The sequence below is a fragment of the Chiloscyllium punctatum genome, chromosome 49 (assembly GCF_047496795.1).
Source record: "Chiloscyllium punctatum isolate Juve2018m chromosome 49, sChiPun1.3, whole genome shotgun sequence".
In the NCBI taxonomy this organism is placed as follows: domain Eukaryota; kingdom Metazoa; phylum Chordata; class Chondrichthyes; order Orectolobiformes; family Hemiscylliidae; genus Chiloscyllium; species Chiloscyllium punctatum.
In genome coordinates this window covers 47209731-47226338 of record NC_092787.1, presented here as the reverse complement: position 1 = coordinate 47226338, position 16608 = coordinate 47209731, and the positions used below count along the sequence as shown (strand labels likewise).

General features: G+C 42.3%; 1 protein-coding gene across 4 annotated transcripts in view; it reads right to left on the bottom strand.

Moving 5' to 3' along the window:
- Positions 1-16608, bottom strand: part of abca2 (ATP-binding cassette, sub-family A (ABC1), member 2) — a 548786-nt gene that overhangs the window by 372987 nt on the left and 159191 nt on the right. The gene's annotated exons all lie outside the window — the stretch shown is intronic.

The following is a 16608-nucleotide window of genomic DNA, read 5'->3' as shown; positions in this document are numbered from 1 at the left end:
TCATGCTCGTGATTTGCTGAGGCAGTCCTTGTTCAGAACATAACTGGAATTTAATACTCCACAAGTTCACACAACACCCATGGAATAAAGGCAAGAGTAAACTCACATGAGGTGACAGCTTTGCCTGATGAAGTCAGCAAAACTGGGCACCTTTTTCCCATCTAAGTGGGTTTTAGGTACAAAGTGAATCAAGATAGAACTAATATTAGAATCCCTCTCGATTTTCAATGGTGAATCGGGGTCCAGAATAAAATGTCCTCACCTGCGTAGAATGCATGCTTAAAATGGTTCCAGGTGACAAGCAGGTCAAGAGTCTGTGCAATGCAGGATCAAAGTTACGACAAAACTGGAGATGATGTCAACTTTAACAAACAGTTTAGAAACCGATAAAATGTCAAAGAAATGGGGAAATTGGACAGAAACTAATAATCAGGTGGAAGAAGAGTAGCCAAATGAACTGACAGTCTAAACAAAGTTTCTGCGTTGTAATTTCCCTGTAATTCCATGCAGTTGAGCATGTGTGCCAAAAGGTCCGAACATATTCTGATGTGGAGAGAGCTTACGGTGCCTTCTTCCAGTAATGTCCCACTCTGCTTCCTTCTTTATGTCAGCCAGACTGCTGCAGAGGGATTCACGCTGAGGGCGTACTGTAACAACAGTGTCCATGTAAAGCCAGCCCGTTTCACAGTGATGCTGCAGTTGGGAATGTGAATGCACTTTAAGGGTGGCAAAGACTGGGAAGATGTCATCTGGTTGAGAAACTTAAAGTTGTTGAAGAGGTGAGAAAAAGTTTCCAAATTTGATGTCAAAAAGGGGGAAGGGGGATTATAAAAGAGCAAAACAACAAAAAAAAATGATATTGCTGGGGTGCCACAGGGTTTGGTCCTGGGACCCCAGCTATTTACAGTCTACATTAACAACTTGGATACAGGGATGGAAGGCTCTACAGCCCAATTTGCAGATGGCATAAAAATAGGTGAGAGGATAAATTTCAATGAGGAAATAAGAATCTTAGGGTTAGGAAATTGGGCCAAAATGTGGCAGATGGAGTTTAATGTGGATAAGTGCAAGGTCATGCATTTGGATCAAAAAAAATGCGAAGGTGACCTATTAACTTAATGGGGAGAGATTTCAGGGTGCTCCGGTACAGATGGATCTAAGTGTACTCGTTCATGAGTTGCAGAAAACTAGCATGCAGGTACAGCAGACAATGAAACGAATGGAATGTTAGTTTTTATAGCGAAGGGAATAGAATATAAAGATAAAGATAGAATATAAAAAATAAAGTTGTGTTGTTGCAACTATACAACGCATTGGTGAGACCGCACCTGGAATACTGTGCACGATTTTGGACCCTTTATTTGAGAAAAAAATGTAGTGGCATTGGAGGCAATTCAGAGGAGGTTCACTAGATTGATCCTAGTGATGAAAGGTTTATTGTATGAAGAGAGATTAAACAGTTTAGGCCTATACTCTCTGGAATTTAGAAGTATGAGGGGAAATCAAATTGAGGTATTCCAGGTGATAAAACTTATGGATAAAATAGACTTGGAGTGGCTGCTTCCTCTTGTGGGGCAGCCTAGGAAGAGAGGATAGTCTTAGGATAAGGGGTAGCAAATGGAGAACAGAGTTGAGGAGGAACTATTTCTTCCAAAGGGTTGCGAATCTGTGGAATTAGCAACCCCAAAGTGCGGTGGACATTGGGACTGTTAGTAAATTTGAGGAGGAGTTAGACAGATTTTAATTGGTAATGGGTTGAAGGGGTAGAGGAAAGCGGCAGGAAAATGGGGGGGTAAGGAACATATCAGCCATGTTCGAATGGTGGAGCAGACTCGATGGGACGAATGGCCAAATTCTGTTCCTATAACTTATAAATTATCTCCAACGAGCTATTAAGTAGTGAGATCAACATTGCTTGTATAACAAATGATCTTCTTGTGAAAGTTAATCCTGAAGGATGATTTCAGATCTAGGAAACCAACAAATCTTTGATTTTTTTAAAAATTGTTTTCATGTGGTTATTAATTTCACCAGATGATGCTTTGACCTCATACCTGGAAAGATTTGAAACAATGTCTACACAATTCCATTCAAATTCCCAAATCCATTAGTAGGAGCATTTTGTTCACCACTCATTCTTCATTTTAGAGAATAGAGAATTAAATGGAAAAGTTATCAACTGAATATTAGTGCAGCTGCAAACAACAGATTATCTCAATCTCATAAACCTACTACTGCACACCCGACCACTCCTGAAGCAGACAAAACATTCTGCCCCAGCGACATAAATTAAGAAAAGCAACTATGATCATAATGGAAGAAATAATTACAGGAGTAAGAAATTCTTACACATCTCTTGCATTCAAAACTGCTATCTTACCATTAACAATTATTGTAATATATTCAGCCATTAGGGAACTTTTCCAGCAAAAGCAAGATAATTGGAGTCTCCATGACCAGTTAGGGATATAATCAGAATTATTTTTAACAGCAGAATTGCACAACTTTTTTGTTTAGAGTTGAGATTGCACCTTTGATCACAAGATGCAGTTCATTGTCTATATTCATTTCTTTGATTAAACTGGGAGTGCTGTCCTCTTACAGCAGGAAAGTTGTCTTGGTTTGACTGGGAAATTTAATCAGTCCGAATGCTTTGAACAGTCTGGAAGAAAACCCTGGTAATTGGTGACAACTCCTGTCATGCCAGGAGTTTTCTCTTGGCCTTGGAAGGAACAGAAACTCTCTCTGTTCCTTTCAATTCTAAGGATGAAGATGAGCTGAGTCTCAGGATGACTGCTCCATGCCATGGAATTGCCTGTCCATTTGTTTCTGCGGAATTCTGTGTGTCATAAAGCAAGGCACAGTGGGGGGACAGTGCTGGGCTGGGGCATGGATTTCATCAATGCAGCCATTAACCAGAAAAATTTCCAGGATCTTCCAGGAACTTTAGGGTGGCATGGTGACTCAGTGGTTAGCACTGCTGTCTCACAGCACCGGGGATCTGGGTTTGATTTCACCCAGGGGAAACAGCTGAGTTTGCGCATTCTCCCCATGTCTAGGTGGCTATCCTCCAGGTGGTCTGATTTCCTCCCACTGTCTAAAGATGTGCGGGTTAGGTGGACTGGCCATACTAAATTGCCCATGGAATCCAGGGATGTATAGGCTAGTTGTATTAGCCATGGGAAAACGCAGGGTTACGGGGAAAGGTAAGGGGTTGGGTGCTTTTCGGAGGAATGTGTGTACGGACTCAAATGACCTGTTTCACACTGTAGGGATTCAATGTACTATTCTATGCGATTCGATGAACTCTGAGTTCTGAGGTGACAAAGCATCCATATGGTATAGAAAGAACCTATCATCTGGATTGGGGTCAGGTTTGAGAAAGTGTACAAAGATGCTCCTGTTTTTTATTCATTCATTCATTAGATGTGAGCATCCCTGGCTAGGCCAGCATTTATTGCCCACCCCTAATTGCCCAGAGGGCAGTTAAGAGTCAACCACATTGCTGTGGGTCTGGAGTCACAAGCAGGCCAGACCAAGTAAGGATGGCAGCTTCTCTCTCTAAAAGGACATTCAGTGATGTCTTTTTTCAACAATTGACAATGGTTTCATGGTCATTAGTAACTTCTTAATTCCAGACTTTTTTCCTTTTGTTGTAATTGTGCCCACTGGTGCTAATGAGGTACCCTGTCAAATGACCCTGCAAACTGGGAATGATCCTTAAATTTCAGATTTGTGAACTGCCCCTGCATTCTGTTGGGAATCAGAAGCTGACTGGAATATCTTGGATGAAGCTACAACATTCTAAAGCAATTTTTCTCACTCCACTGGCCATTCATTGTGCTTAAAATAAATCAACATTCTACTGAGCCATAGTGGATGCAAAATAAACTTAATAAGATGCTCAATTTAATTTGGGGTCATGGACTGTATCTTCTGATCACAATGAGGAAACAAGAGACACAAAGACAGACCCATGATAAGAAGCAAAGCGTGGACTTCCAGCAGTAACCCCAAGGTGAAGACCAATTACAGCTCGCTTACTTTGGAGGTGCTTGGTCAAAGAAGTTATCCACTCTGGTCAAAGCAGAACAGATGTTGAAATGACATTCACACCCAAGGAATACACTCCCAATGGCTGAATACATTAACATAATCATTGGGTTAGATTATGAAGGTTAGGATACTTGAGGACTGATGAAAACTCTCACACATCTGTACAAATTTACTGCTTCAGTGGCTAATGCAGCAAGAACTGACCAAGTTTGATGATCAGGTGTCATATTTTTGTACAATAATGAGAAAACATAATCACCCACAAACGAAGTAGCGCTAATTGGCGATGAGGTCAAACAGTGCCTCTATTGGTCATATAAGTCTTTGTAACCAGCTCTTGCACGCTGGCTAGTGCAAGCTGGGGTTGTTCACACCTTTGCTATTTGTGATGATCAGTGGTTACGGCAAGAACTCAGCGTTTCAAGCCGACGTAATAACCATTGTAGTGTCCTTCAATAACATCAGCTTTTAAAATAAAACATTTCAGCACTAATTGCACTGTAACCTATTTAGCTAGGATAAATGTGAACAGTGACTCTGTCAAAGAGAATATTGGTTGATAGAAGTTGTTTTTTTTTGTATGTTTTACAATTGTACTGTTCTACACACTTTGGGACTGCAGCCATTCCAAAAGTACCTGCTTTCAGGACCTTCAGCTTTTAAATCTGATTGCTATTTTGTCATTCCCTTTTCTGAAAAAAACACCTACATACTTGCTAATTTAAATTTCGATATTTCTGTCCAATCCATGTGAAGCTTTCATTACTGTTAAGTTAATTGCCCTGCAGTGGGACAGGGTTTCAGTCTAACTGTGAGGCTAGGGCCCTACCTGTTCTTTCTCAATGGGTTTAACCTTGAGTTAGAGTTTTTGGAAAGCAATTTTAGTTTAGGAGGACAAAACAAAAAATATATTGCAGATTCTGAAGTTCTGCAAGCACTGGAAATGTGGGACGGGATTGAGTTGAATTCATAAAACTGAAAAATCGACCATTTCTCTTTCCACAGATGATGCCTGACCTGTCAGCGGATACAAGTCCCACACCATCCTGATCTAAAACTAAATTGCTGTTCATTCACTGGTCACCATTTTGGAACACCCTTCCTGTAGCTACGCCATACGGACTGCAGCAGTTCAAGAAGGGGGCTCACTATCGTCTTCTTTAGGGCAACTTGGGGTAGGTAACAAATGCCGGTTTAGCCAGCAGCACCCACATCTTAAGAAAGCAAAGATCTTCCTCAGTAAAACTGCTATAATTATTCGAAAAGGGACAAATGAATGGGAGTGCTACTCTCGAGAAACTGGAATGTTAAAGAGTAACCTAATGGTACCATCCCCAGGGCAATTATAGATGGGCAATAAGTGCTGGCCCAACCAGTGAAATAAAACTTCCAGTATGGTTTGTGCTGGGTGTGTTGAAACACAAGTTCAAGTGAGTTGTCCTATATTGGTAAAAGGATCCCAAACTTTAGTAAATAGGATGAGATTCTCCAACCTGTTCGAGCACTTCAATAAATCATGATGTGGACTTGTCTGTGTTGGACTGGCATGCACAACTACTGTAAGCTGGCGCTGTGTGACTTTTAACTCAATCAATCATGGCTGTTGTGTGCTTGAAGCCCATTTCCCAAGTCTCTTGTTATGGCTAACAGCAGCATGCACAGGTTTACTTTCTGTGCAGTGACTCATAAATACGGAGCACTGACGTTTTCCCTACCAATATCCTCAGTCACTTCCCCCCTGCAAAAAGAGCTGGCTACTCTGATAGAAGCAAGGTACTCCAAAGGGTGAAACCTGAAAGAGTCAGGTTTATTAAACAAATCCTCACTCTGACTACATCACGGACAGCAGGGTAAGTACTGGAAGACTTTGTTGTGTTGACACCTGTCAGCTTCACTTTATCCTAATGGGTAATATTAAGGAAGTTCCTGCAATTCCTTACATTAATCGTAGACCCTGAAACACAATTTTGAACCTACTTGCTGCCAACTCTTATGAGTGTTCCTCATTGTTATGACCCCTCCTTCATGAGTCAATGTATAATCTAGCTTTAGTTAAAAGAAAAACCAGATCAAACGGTGCTACACGAATGAGTGTTGCAGACACAATCTCTCATGGGAGCAAGACAGCACTTCCAATTATTGGCCAAGGGACACCAGTCTGTTTCAATTGTTTCCTGGTCACTCAGGCTCTGCTTGATGTAAAAGCTCCACTTCAGGTTGAACAAATCAGTTGTTGGATGGGTCTATGGTGTAGGCATTCGAAGAGTGGTGCTGGAAAAGCGTAGCCAGTCAGGCAGCATCCGAGGAGCAGAAGAATCAATGTTTCAGGCATAAGTCCTTCATCAAGAATGAGGCTTGTGAGCTGAGGGGGCTGAAAGATAAATGGGAGGGGGGTGGGGTTGGGGAGGGGTGAGTAGGTAGCGGAGAATGCAATAGGTAGATGAAGGTGGGGGAGAAGGTGATAGGTCGGCGAGGACGGTGGAGCGGATAGATGGGAAAGGTGATGGACAGGTCAAGAGGGAGATACTGAGTTGGAGGCTTGGGAATGAAATAATGTGGGGGGAGGGGAAATGAGGAAACCGGTGAAATCCACATTGATTGGCAAAGTGGGAGGGCTTGTTGAAGTGTTTAGCCATGGGACAGTGGGGTTGGTTGGTGCGGGTCCCAGAGATATTCTCTGACACGATCCGCAAGTTGACGTCCCGTCACCCCGGCATAGAGGAGACCACATCGGGTACATAGATACGGTAGATGACATTGGTGGAGATACAGGTAAGTGATCTCCTCTACATGGGGGAGGCAGGCTACCAACTTGCAGATCGTTTCAGTGAACACCTGCACCAACCAACCCCGAAGCCCCGTGGCTGAATATTTAACTCCCCCTCCCACTCTGCCAAGGACATGCAGATCCTGGGCCTCCTCCATCGCCACTCCCTTACCACCAGAAACCTGAAGAAAGAGTGCCTCATCTTCCATCTTGGAATTCTGCAACCACACAGGATTTCATCAGTTTCCTCATTTCCCCTCCCCCACCTTATCCCAGTCTCAAACCTCCAACTCAGCACCACTCCATTGACCGTCCATCACCTTCCCCTTCTATCTGCTCCACCCTCCTCTCTGACCTATCACCCTTCTCCCGTCTTCATTTACCTATTGCATTCTCAGCTACCTTCCCCCCAACCCCACCCCCCGCCTCCCATTTATCTCTCAGCTCCCCAACCCACAAACCTCATTCCTGATGAAGGGCTTAGGCCCGAAACGTCAATTCTCCTGCTCCTTGGTTGCTGCCTGACCTGCTGTGCTTTTCCAGCACCACACTCCCAACTCTGACCTCAAGCATCCACAGTTCTCACTTTCTCCTATGGTGTAAGCAGCGACATTAACCACTGCATCACGATGCCCAATAACTACTGAAAGTCACTTTTAATGTACAGTTGCAATGAAGTGAAAACAGGTTAATTGGCAGAAGCACCCCAGCTGTATCTATTTCAATCCCAGAGAACAGCACGCGTTGTACCATAAGGGTAATGTCCTTCTTAAACTGAAGCAGAGTGTGTTGCAAAATGTGTGACACTGTTCATCAGTCCTCAGGTCTAGTCTAATTTGAACATGTTAATAGTTAAAGGAGACACATTATCATTCAGTCACGACTCAAAAGCAATACAGAAAGTTGAACTGTTTTTCCCTCGCTGCTTTGATTTACAAAAAAAAAAATCCAAACCAGCAACTTACAGACTGGACAGCATGCAGCATGGCAGCAAGTCAAGCAGGTGGACAGGTGGAAAGAAAAGGATGTTACACAGAAAGAAAACACACAACGAGAAAAGAAAACAAAAATCAACATTAAAATGAATTCAGAACTTGGAAAATTCACCATAAAACGTTCAATGTCAAACCGCAGAGAGTGTGAACGTGAGCGTGGGTAAGTAGGTGCTCCCAGTCATTCAGTCACAAACCATGTGAGACCTTCCACTGTCCATGTGACGTGGAGCCAACTAAAACCACATGCCCAAGCAATTGTTCTTCAGTTTGGTGTACACACACACACACGCGCACACACACACACACACACCAGTGCAACTTGTCGCAAGTGTGTTCATTACTGATGAGTTCCATCATCCTTCTATTCTCAGGGCATTTCCAGGGAGGGAGAGAAGTAAAAGGAATTACCTGGTTATTTCAGGCACATGGATTTTCTTTTGTCTTTTTTTTTGTTTTGTTAGTTTTAATCGACATCATGGTTCAGAACATTGAGTGGAGGAGTTGGGATGATGTTGCAGCTGAAAAGGACATTGATGAGATCATGGTGCACAAATCTGGTCTCCCTGCCACAGGATTTTGTGAAACTTGAGAGAATGCAGAAACGATTTACAAAGATGTTGCCAGGATTTGAGGACTGAAGCTATAGGGAGAGGCCGAATAGGCTGGGGCTATTTTCCCTGGAGATTTATAGACATCAATGAAATCCCGAAAGGTATGGATAGGGTGAGTTGCCAAGACCTTTTTCCCCAGTGTGGGGGAGTCCAGACTAGAGGGCATAGGTTTAAAGTGAGAGGGTAAGATTTAAAAGGGACCTGAGGGGCAACATTTTCATGCAGAGGGTGGTACACCCATGGAATGAGCTACCAGAGGAATTGGTGGAGGCTGGTGCAATTACAACATTTAAAAGGCACCTGGATGGATATGTGAATAGGAAGGTTTGAAAGGGATATAAGCAAATGGCTACGGTCAAATGGGGGTGTCTGGGTAATGTGGAAGAAGTGGATTGAAGGGTCTGTTTCTGTACTTAATGACTCAAAACAGCCTCACAAGATGGTGAAAATGGCAGGATCATCCCAGGAAATGAACAGAATAGGGATGTCCGATAGGCAAGAACATCAGCTCTGTGTCAAGATAACTGAGGAGGGAAAACAAGGTGTGGGACAAAATATTTCATGTTCTTATTGGAAATTAGGGCAGGGTAAGGGTCACCTGTGATGCAACTATACCCTTCTCCTCCCCTGTTGTAGTAAACACTCTATTACACCTCAACTAAGGTGTAATAGGCGGCACGGTGGCTCGGTGGTTAGCACTGCTGCCTCACAGCGCCTGAGACCCGGGTTCAATTCCCGCCTCAGGCGACTGACTGTGTGGAGTTTGCACATTCTCCCCGTGTCTGCGTGGGTTTCCTCCGGGTGCTCCGGTTTCCTCCCACAGTCCAAAGATGTGTAGGTCAGGTGAATTGGCCATCCTAAATTGCCCGTAGTGTAGGTAAGGGGTAGATGTAGGGGTATGGGTGGGTTACGCTTCGGCGGGGCGGTGTGGACTTGTTGGGCCGAAGGGCCTGTTTCCACACTGTAAGTAATCTAAGTAATCTAATCTAATCTAAGATGTCAGCATTTCCATTTGGACTTGGTACCAAAATATCTGATACTCTGGAACCAGGCTTCAAGAGTCAGGGCCATAATATTTCCACTGGAAAATCAAAACATGGCAGCAAATAAATGCCAGGCAAAAGAGACGGGAAAACGCAGCATACAGGCATGGCATCTTACAAGATTTGTCTTTATTACTAACAGTGGAGACCTTGGTGATGGGAGAAAATTATATTTGAATGCCTCGCTTAAACCTCTTGCGATGAGCATGTCACATATAGATCTGTCCTTGAAGTGGAGAGACTGAAATCATATCCATTCTAAATCCCCAGAACCAACCATGAACCCTTCCACACTGCAGAGGTCCAATCTACTTGGCAGGAGGTTGGATATGTTTCCCCTGGCGCTAGAGGAAGCCACTCAGTGGAGCAGCTGATGATATTAATAGGTTTCGATCTATATTCTGAACAACTCTTCACTATATGTCATGGGCTTAAATATTTGGGGTGAAAGACAGAACAGAGGAATAATATCTTGGGTTTACAAGGGAATCGGAGTCGAAGAGTGCGGTGCTAGAAAAGCACAGCTGGTCAGGGAGCATCCAAGGAGGAGGAGAATCGACGTTTTGAGCATAAGTCCTTCATTAGGAATAAGGCTTCTCCAAGATGAAGGGCTTATGCTCAAAATGTCGATTCTCCTGCTCCTCGGATTATGCCTGACTGGCTGTGCTTTTCCAGCACCACACTCTTCGACGCTGATCTCCAGCATCTGCAGTCCTCTCTTTCTCCTACTTTGCAAGAGAACCCTACAATTAAGAAGGGAGTTTATGGGTAAATTACCTTTGAAATGTGCATGCTAATTGACTTGTGTTTGTATTGCCTGGGATCATTCTGTTGAATTATTTAGCTCCATCTCACTTTTCATTTATGAAAAAAGTTATACCAAATCTATATTTATATATTTATTATACAACTGCATACAGGAGTGTGCATGGATATGACTCTGCACAGACTGAACCAGCACAAATCACAGAGACAGCAAATAGAGAATTGAAGACAATTAAACCCAAACAAAAGCACAACACCTCTTTAGGTATTTATTATATGCAATCAGTCCACATCATCAGCAAAGTTATTGGAAGTATTAACATGTAAGGAATCAGTTAAAATCCCCCTCAGGAAAAAAAAAGCACTTTTTCATTATAACATATCTTTAATAATTCCCACATGGACAATATTTGCAAAACATTGGATGATTTTTGCTGAATCGTTTATTCCTTATTCAAAAGATAATTTACAACCTACCTTTCAGCATTTGGTAGCTGTAATTAAAATTGTCACTCAAGGATAGAAGTGAGTGAGTTAAATTATATAATAAACTTTGCTCTTAAACTGGAAATCTGTAGTGTCCATCAGCTAGGTTTTCATAAAAAAAACGTTTTCAGCAACCAAGCATAACCCAGGCAGATGAGAAATCATTGGAATGTTGAACCCTGTCCTATTTGAGACTCAGTTGCGTAATGGCCTATATTGTGAGCAAAAACGTAGTAAGAATGCGTGGGAGAAGGAACCACTGCTGACCGACATCAGACAACAACGGAAAATATTACCTCTTATCTAATCCCTTCTTTAATTGTTTTGGCTTCATTCATCTCAATTTTTTCCTTGAAAGGGCAGCAGTCTAAACCTGTGGTTTACATTGAACAAAAACAATTTGGATAACTTCAGTTCCTAAGAAGAATCAAATTGGCCTTGAGATGTTTAACTCTATTTCTCTCTACATTGACGCTGCCCAACCTGCTGAGTTTCTCCAGTGCTGTGTTTCTGCTGCTCATGTCTAGCCTGACTGACAATAGCAATTATGAACTGTTTCAGGCCTTGCAATCAATACACTGTACTCTGGAGCATCTGAGAGACAGCAGGATCAAGCCCAACTTTGACTTTACATCAAAAATTAAGGTTTGTAAGGCATAGAGGTGACGAAATCACTTTAGAAGCACAGGAACAGAACAGCGTGATCCACCATTCAATTAGATCATAGTCTACACCTCGATAACCATTCACCTCAATCGGCTCCAAAAAAAAATATCCTTTTAAAAAAAAAGATATATTTATCCCAGTTCTCTTCCAATTGAACTCACATCAGGTCAGTTACAACCAAGCCAGTTACAACCATTTCCTCAGTCATCTTCACCACTGCTACCAGCAGTAGCTTCCATCTGTGACTTGTCCAAATAACAAATAGTTGTGCCAGTGACCAGGCAAGGTCAGAAGGAATACCCAAGAACTAACTAAACTGGGAGAGGGGTGATGGATTTATTCATGAATGGTTAATTGGGCGGATAAAAGTGGGGAGTACGTAATCAGAGTTGTTCTAGTTTATGATACATGAACTAAAAATAAAAGTCTGACCAAAGAAGGATATAATTGTCAACAAGCAGTTTAACCTCAGGTTTTTAACATCTTTTTGTAAGGTAAGGCAGCACAAAATATGACTTCACCTCCCATAAAAACAGAGACTATTACAATTCCTCTGGAAATATAATGTTTTCCTATTTTGAACACAGGCCCAAATCTTGCGATTTGGGTCAGATTCACTATTTCCAATCCATATCAGATTTCAATTCAGCTATCCAGTGGAAGGGTGCTCTAGTAGGTATTAATCCCTCTACTCTTTCCCAACTAACTTTTTTTTAATTTCAAAAATATACTTTATTCATAAAATACTTTGATGGTCTGTACAGTTGGACATGCCATACATATGCAAACATTAACTAACTATTAAGGTCAGTAATACAGAGTTTTCTGAAGTCTCCCACTTTAACTCAGAACTGGGGACTTATTTAGAGGGCTCCACATTTCAGATACTTGGTTATCGGACAATTCAACTTCCCAGGTAAATACCACACAGTCCCTGTAGTCTTTGACTATCCAGAGATGGGAAGATCTGAGCCTAAAACACTTAACAATCTTTGACTTAGAATAATCAGGTATAGCATAAAGCTTCCTCCAAAAAGCCTTCATCTCTAAAGATAAATTGGGCTGAGACTAACGATCAATTTTAATGCTACCAATCTGGACTGGAGTTTAAATTTAAGTTGTACAGGCAAAAAGATAATGTCACTGCCACTCAATTCATTTACTGGCTCAATCTGCCTTGTTCATGTTACCTTAAATTGTCTAACAGTAAAGGCAGTGTGAGAGGAGACTCACTGTTCAGCAGAAATCATTGAGCGAGATATGTACACAAGACTGCCACCTAGGTGTCACTGGAAGAAAGGAACATAGACAACAGCAAAACCCATATTTAACCACCTGATGAAGGAGCAGCGCTCCGAAAGCTAGTGTGCTTCCAATGGACTATAACCCGGTGTACTGTGATTTTTAACTTTGTACACCCCAGTCCAACACCGGCATCTCTAAATCATAACAATAATTTGGTTCACTTGAAAAGGAAGTGATAGGTCCAGGCACCACTTTTAGTGAAAACTAACTTGCAACTTGGAGTTATTTAAAAGAGAATTAAATGGTGGCTCGGGTTTTCTGGATCAATGAGGTTTGATAGCCAAAACTCATCCTTGTTTATGTATTGCAAAAAAAAAACTTGGGGCCATAAAGTTATGATAATCACCGGTAACCCATGTAAGAAATTTCAGGAGCAGCTTATTTACTCAGAGTGATTTGACTGTGTAATTTGATACCTTAAAGAAGTCAAGGAAATTGGCATAGTTGCATTTACTGGAGTACATATGTAGGGTTGGAGGAGGATTAAGTGAAGCGTAATTGTTAGCATCGTTCAGTTGGGCCAAATGGCCTGTCTGCCTCCTGCAAATTACATATACCTTTGCAAGAATAACACTTTATCTGCACCAATTAATCTATTGAGGGCTGCACGGATCAGAACACATTAATTTATGGGTAGGACCATACATTGGATTTAACTCGTTACTTCAAACAAAATTCATCCATGTAGGACCATTATGACATGAGGAACAATAATGATAGAGACAAGAGGAAGTGAGCTGAAAGCAAGTATGGCAATAAAGCTTACTCGGGACATAACAAGGTTTCAGCTCTAGTGAGTCACGGAATGGGCAAAGGGCAACTATTTCAATATATTTCCCATTTTTCTTCCTCTTCACTTGACCTGTGCTCAGAATTGCTTTCACGGACTTCAGTGAGCCATCACTACATTTGTCAAATATCTATTCATGTGTGGGCCTAAAGAGTAGCTGCTAACACATTGTTTAAAAAGCCTCATAGCGGATAATGGTCACCTGAACAGTTGATATCCTTATGAAAGCACGCAGCAATCAGGAGAAGCATCACAGCTGATAATTCTTTTACTTGGGGGCTGTTGAAGGTGTGGGATTTGGGTGGGGTCAGTAAGTTTCCATATTGGCAGCTACAGAGGTGGGTTAAGCAGCAAGTTGTCAGGCACTCTCACTGCTTTCCCAGATGAGATTAGTTCAGGGAAATCCTTCACACTGTCCATCAATGCTTCCAATAAGCTGACTGTCACTGACTGATGTTTACTCTCCACTGTAATTTAACACATCACCAAAACTTAATTGAGCAAATTAATGGATTCATTTCATTTCTTTTAAACCAAGAATGTTTCTGTTGATCAGACTGAATAAGACTTACATTAGAAGCAGAATGTTTTCTGTAGTAGGCACCTTATATACTGACAGCAAGCCCCTGCAGCTGATTGCAAGGAATAATCCCTCTGCCCTGACCCAACACACAATCTCCACATAACCTCAGAAAAATACCTCAACTACATGCTGTTTTACCATTTCTTTCATCAGTCATAGAGTCACTGAGTCATACAGCACAGAAACAGATGCTACGGTCCAGCTGGTCCACACCGACCATGTTCCCAAAATAAATTAGTCTCACTTGCCTGTGTTTGGCCCACATCCCTCCAAACCTTTCTATTCATGTATTTACCTAAACGTTTTTTAAATGTTGCAACTGTATCCATCACTTCCTCTCAGTCAAAGACTCATATTGCCTTCGGACCAACTCATCCAAACCTATCTGACCTCATCCCATTTGCCAACATTTGTCCCCATATCCCTTTAATCCCTTCCTATTCATATACCCATCCAGTCATTATGTAGTCTCTCTGATTGGGATTTGGTCAATGACCCAGGACTAACTAAATATATTTCTCAATGGAAATGAAACCGGACCTTCAAGACCGATAACATTTCTCACTTGAAGTATGAAGACGAGATTGATATAGACAATCTCCTCTATGACTTCTCCTGAATACCCATTCCTGCCCAGTTTTGGAAGGATGGCAGGTGGATTGTAAGTCACATTGGCTGAGACACAATGGTCTATTCACAGTTATTTTGTTGGCTAGCAATGATTCAGGTAAGAGTTTTTGATTCAGGAGCAGCGAGATTCAGAGTGGTGATTCAACTTCTAATATTAAGTAGCAAGGAAATTCCTCACCCTCTCAGCTGAATCTTGCCAACAAACTCCTCACTGCACCTGGCTCAATTTCCTACATATTTCAGTTTTGTTTTTGGCAAGTCACAACTGCACAAGTTGTTGTTCAGTGTAATTCCTCATTTTCCATTGCAGTTTGTTGTCTAATGTACATGAGTATGCTCGGTAGCCAAAATGCTTCAATAGAATGACATGGAAGGGAATATAAATACTGGACTTTCATTTGGCAGAAAAATAAAATCAGATACTTGGCATCCAGACTACATTGTCAAAATTTCCAACAGATTCACTCCAAAACCAGGGAAATTAAAACCTTAATATGGCTGTGTATTGGAATAAGGCAGGGTTACCAAAAGAAGCCTACCTCTGCAACATTGGTCAAGGTGTGCTGAGGAAACTGTCAACTTTTCAACTAAAAAAATTGGCACTGATGGCTCAGTGGTTAGCACTGTTGCCTCGCCACACCAAGGACCCAGGTTTGATTCCACCTTCGGGTGACTGCGTGAAATTTGCACATTCTCCCCATGGGCAATGTAGCATGGCTAATTCACCTGACCTGCACGTGTTTGTGATTTTGGACTGTGGGAGGAAACCGGAACACCCGGAGGAAACCCACACAGACACGAGGAGAATGCGCAAACTCCACACAGACAGTCGCTTGAGACTGGAATTGAACCTGGGACCCTAGTGCTGTGAGACAGCAGTGCTAGCCACTGAGCCACTGCACCATCTCGATTAGCCATGGAAAATTGAGGGTTACAGGATAGGAGGGTGGGTTTGGGTTGGGATGCTCTTCAGAGGGTTGGTGTGGACTCAAAGGGCCAAATGATCTGCTCCCACACTGCAGAGATTCTATAATTCTATGATCTATCTCTTCCTTCATACTGTACTTCATCCCACTCCGCCACCTCTGAATGATCTATTCTCTCCTCTCCAATCTGACCTCCACATGTGGATAAAGCCACTGCTTACTGCTAATGGGTATGCAATTAATTCTCTAATTGGTTCCTTCTGATTATTGTGTTATTTTCCTACAGTATTAAGCGCTTCCAAACTGTCTGGGGCAGATCATTACTGAAGCAGTGAACTGACTAAACAGCTTCTGACTGGAGCTGTCCAACTCAAAAAGGATCAGCACTCGACTGGTTCTTTCAGCTCCAGCCCGAAGCCTGTCAGACAATTAAAGTCACTCACATGCTGTCACTGCTACATCACTGCATTTCTGTCATTAGCGTGGAAAGAAAGAGAAGACAAAAAGAGGAGAAAAGGCAGAGCCACCTCATTCAATTATCAAAATAGAGCAATGCTTGAATAATGACAGCACAGTGGCTCAGTGGTTAGCGCAGCTGCCTCACAGTGCCTGCAACCCCGGTTCAATTCCAGCCTCAGGCGACTGTCTGTGTGGAGTTTGCACATTCTCCCCGTGTCTGTGTGGGTTTCCTACGGGTACACCAGTTTCCTCCCACAATCCAAAGGTGTGCAAGTTAGGTGAATTGGCCATGCTAAATTGCCCACTGTGTTCAGGAATGTATAGGTTAGGTGCATTAGTCAGGGGAAATTAGAATATTAGGACAGTAGGAGAACGGATCTGGGTGGGATACTCTTTGGAGGTCGGTGTGGACTTGTTGGGTCAAATGGCCTGTTTCCACACTGTAGGGATTCTCTGTTCTATGGCTATGTTAGACACAGCGATATCTGTTTTTGACGGAGGTGGAGGTTGTACCACATTGAAGCTA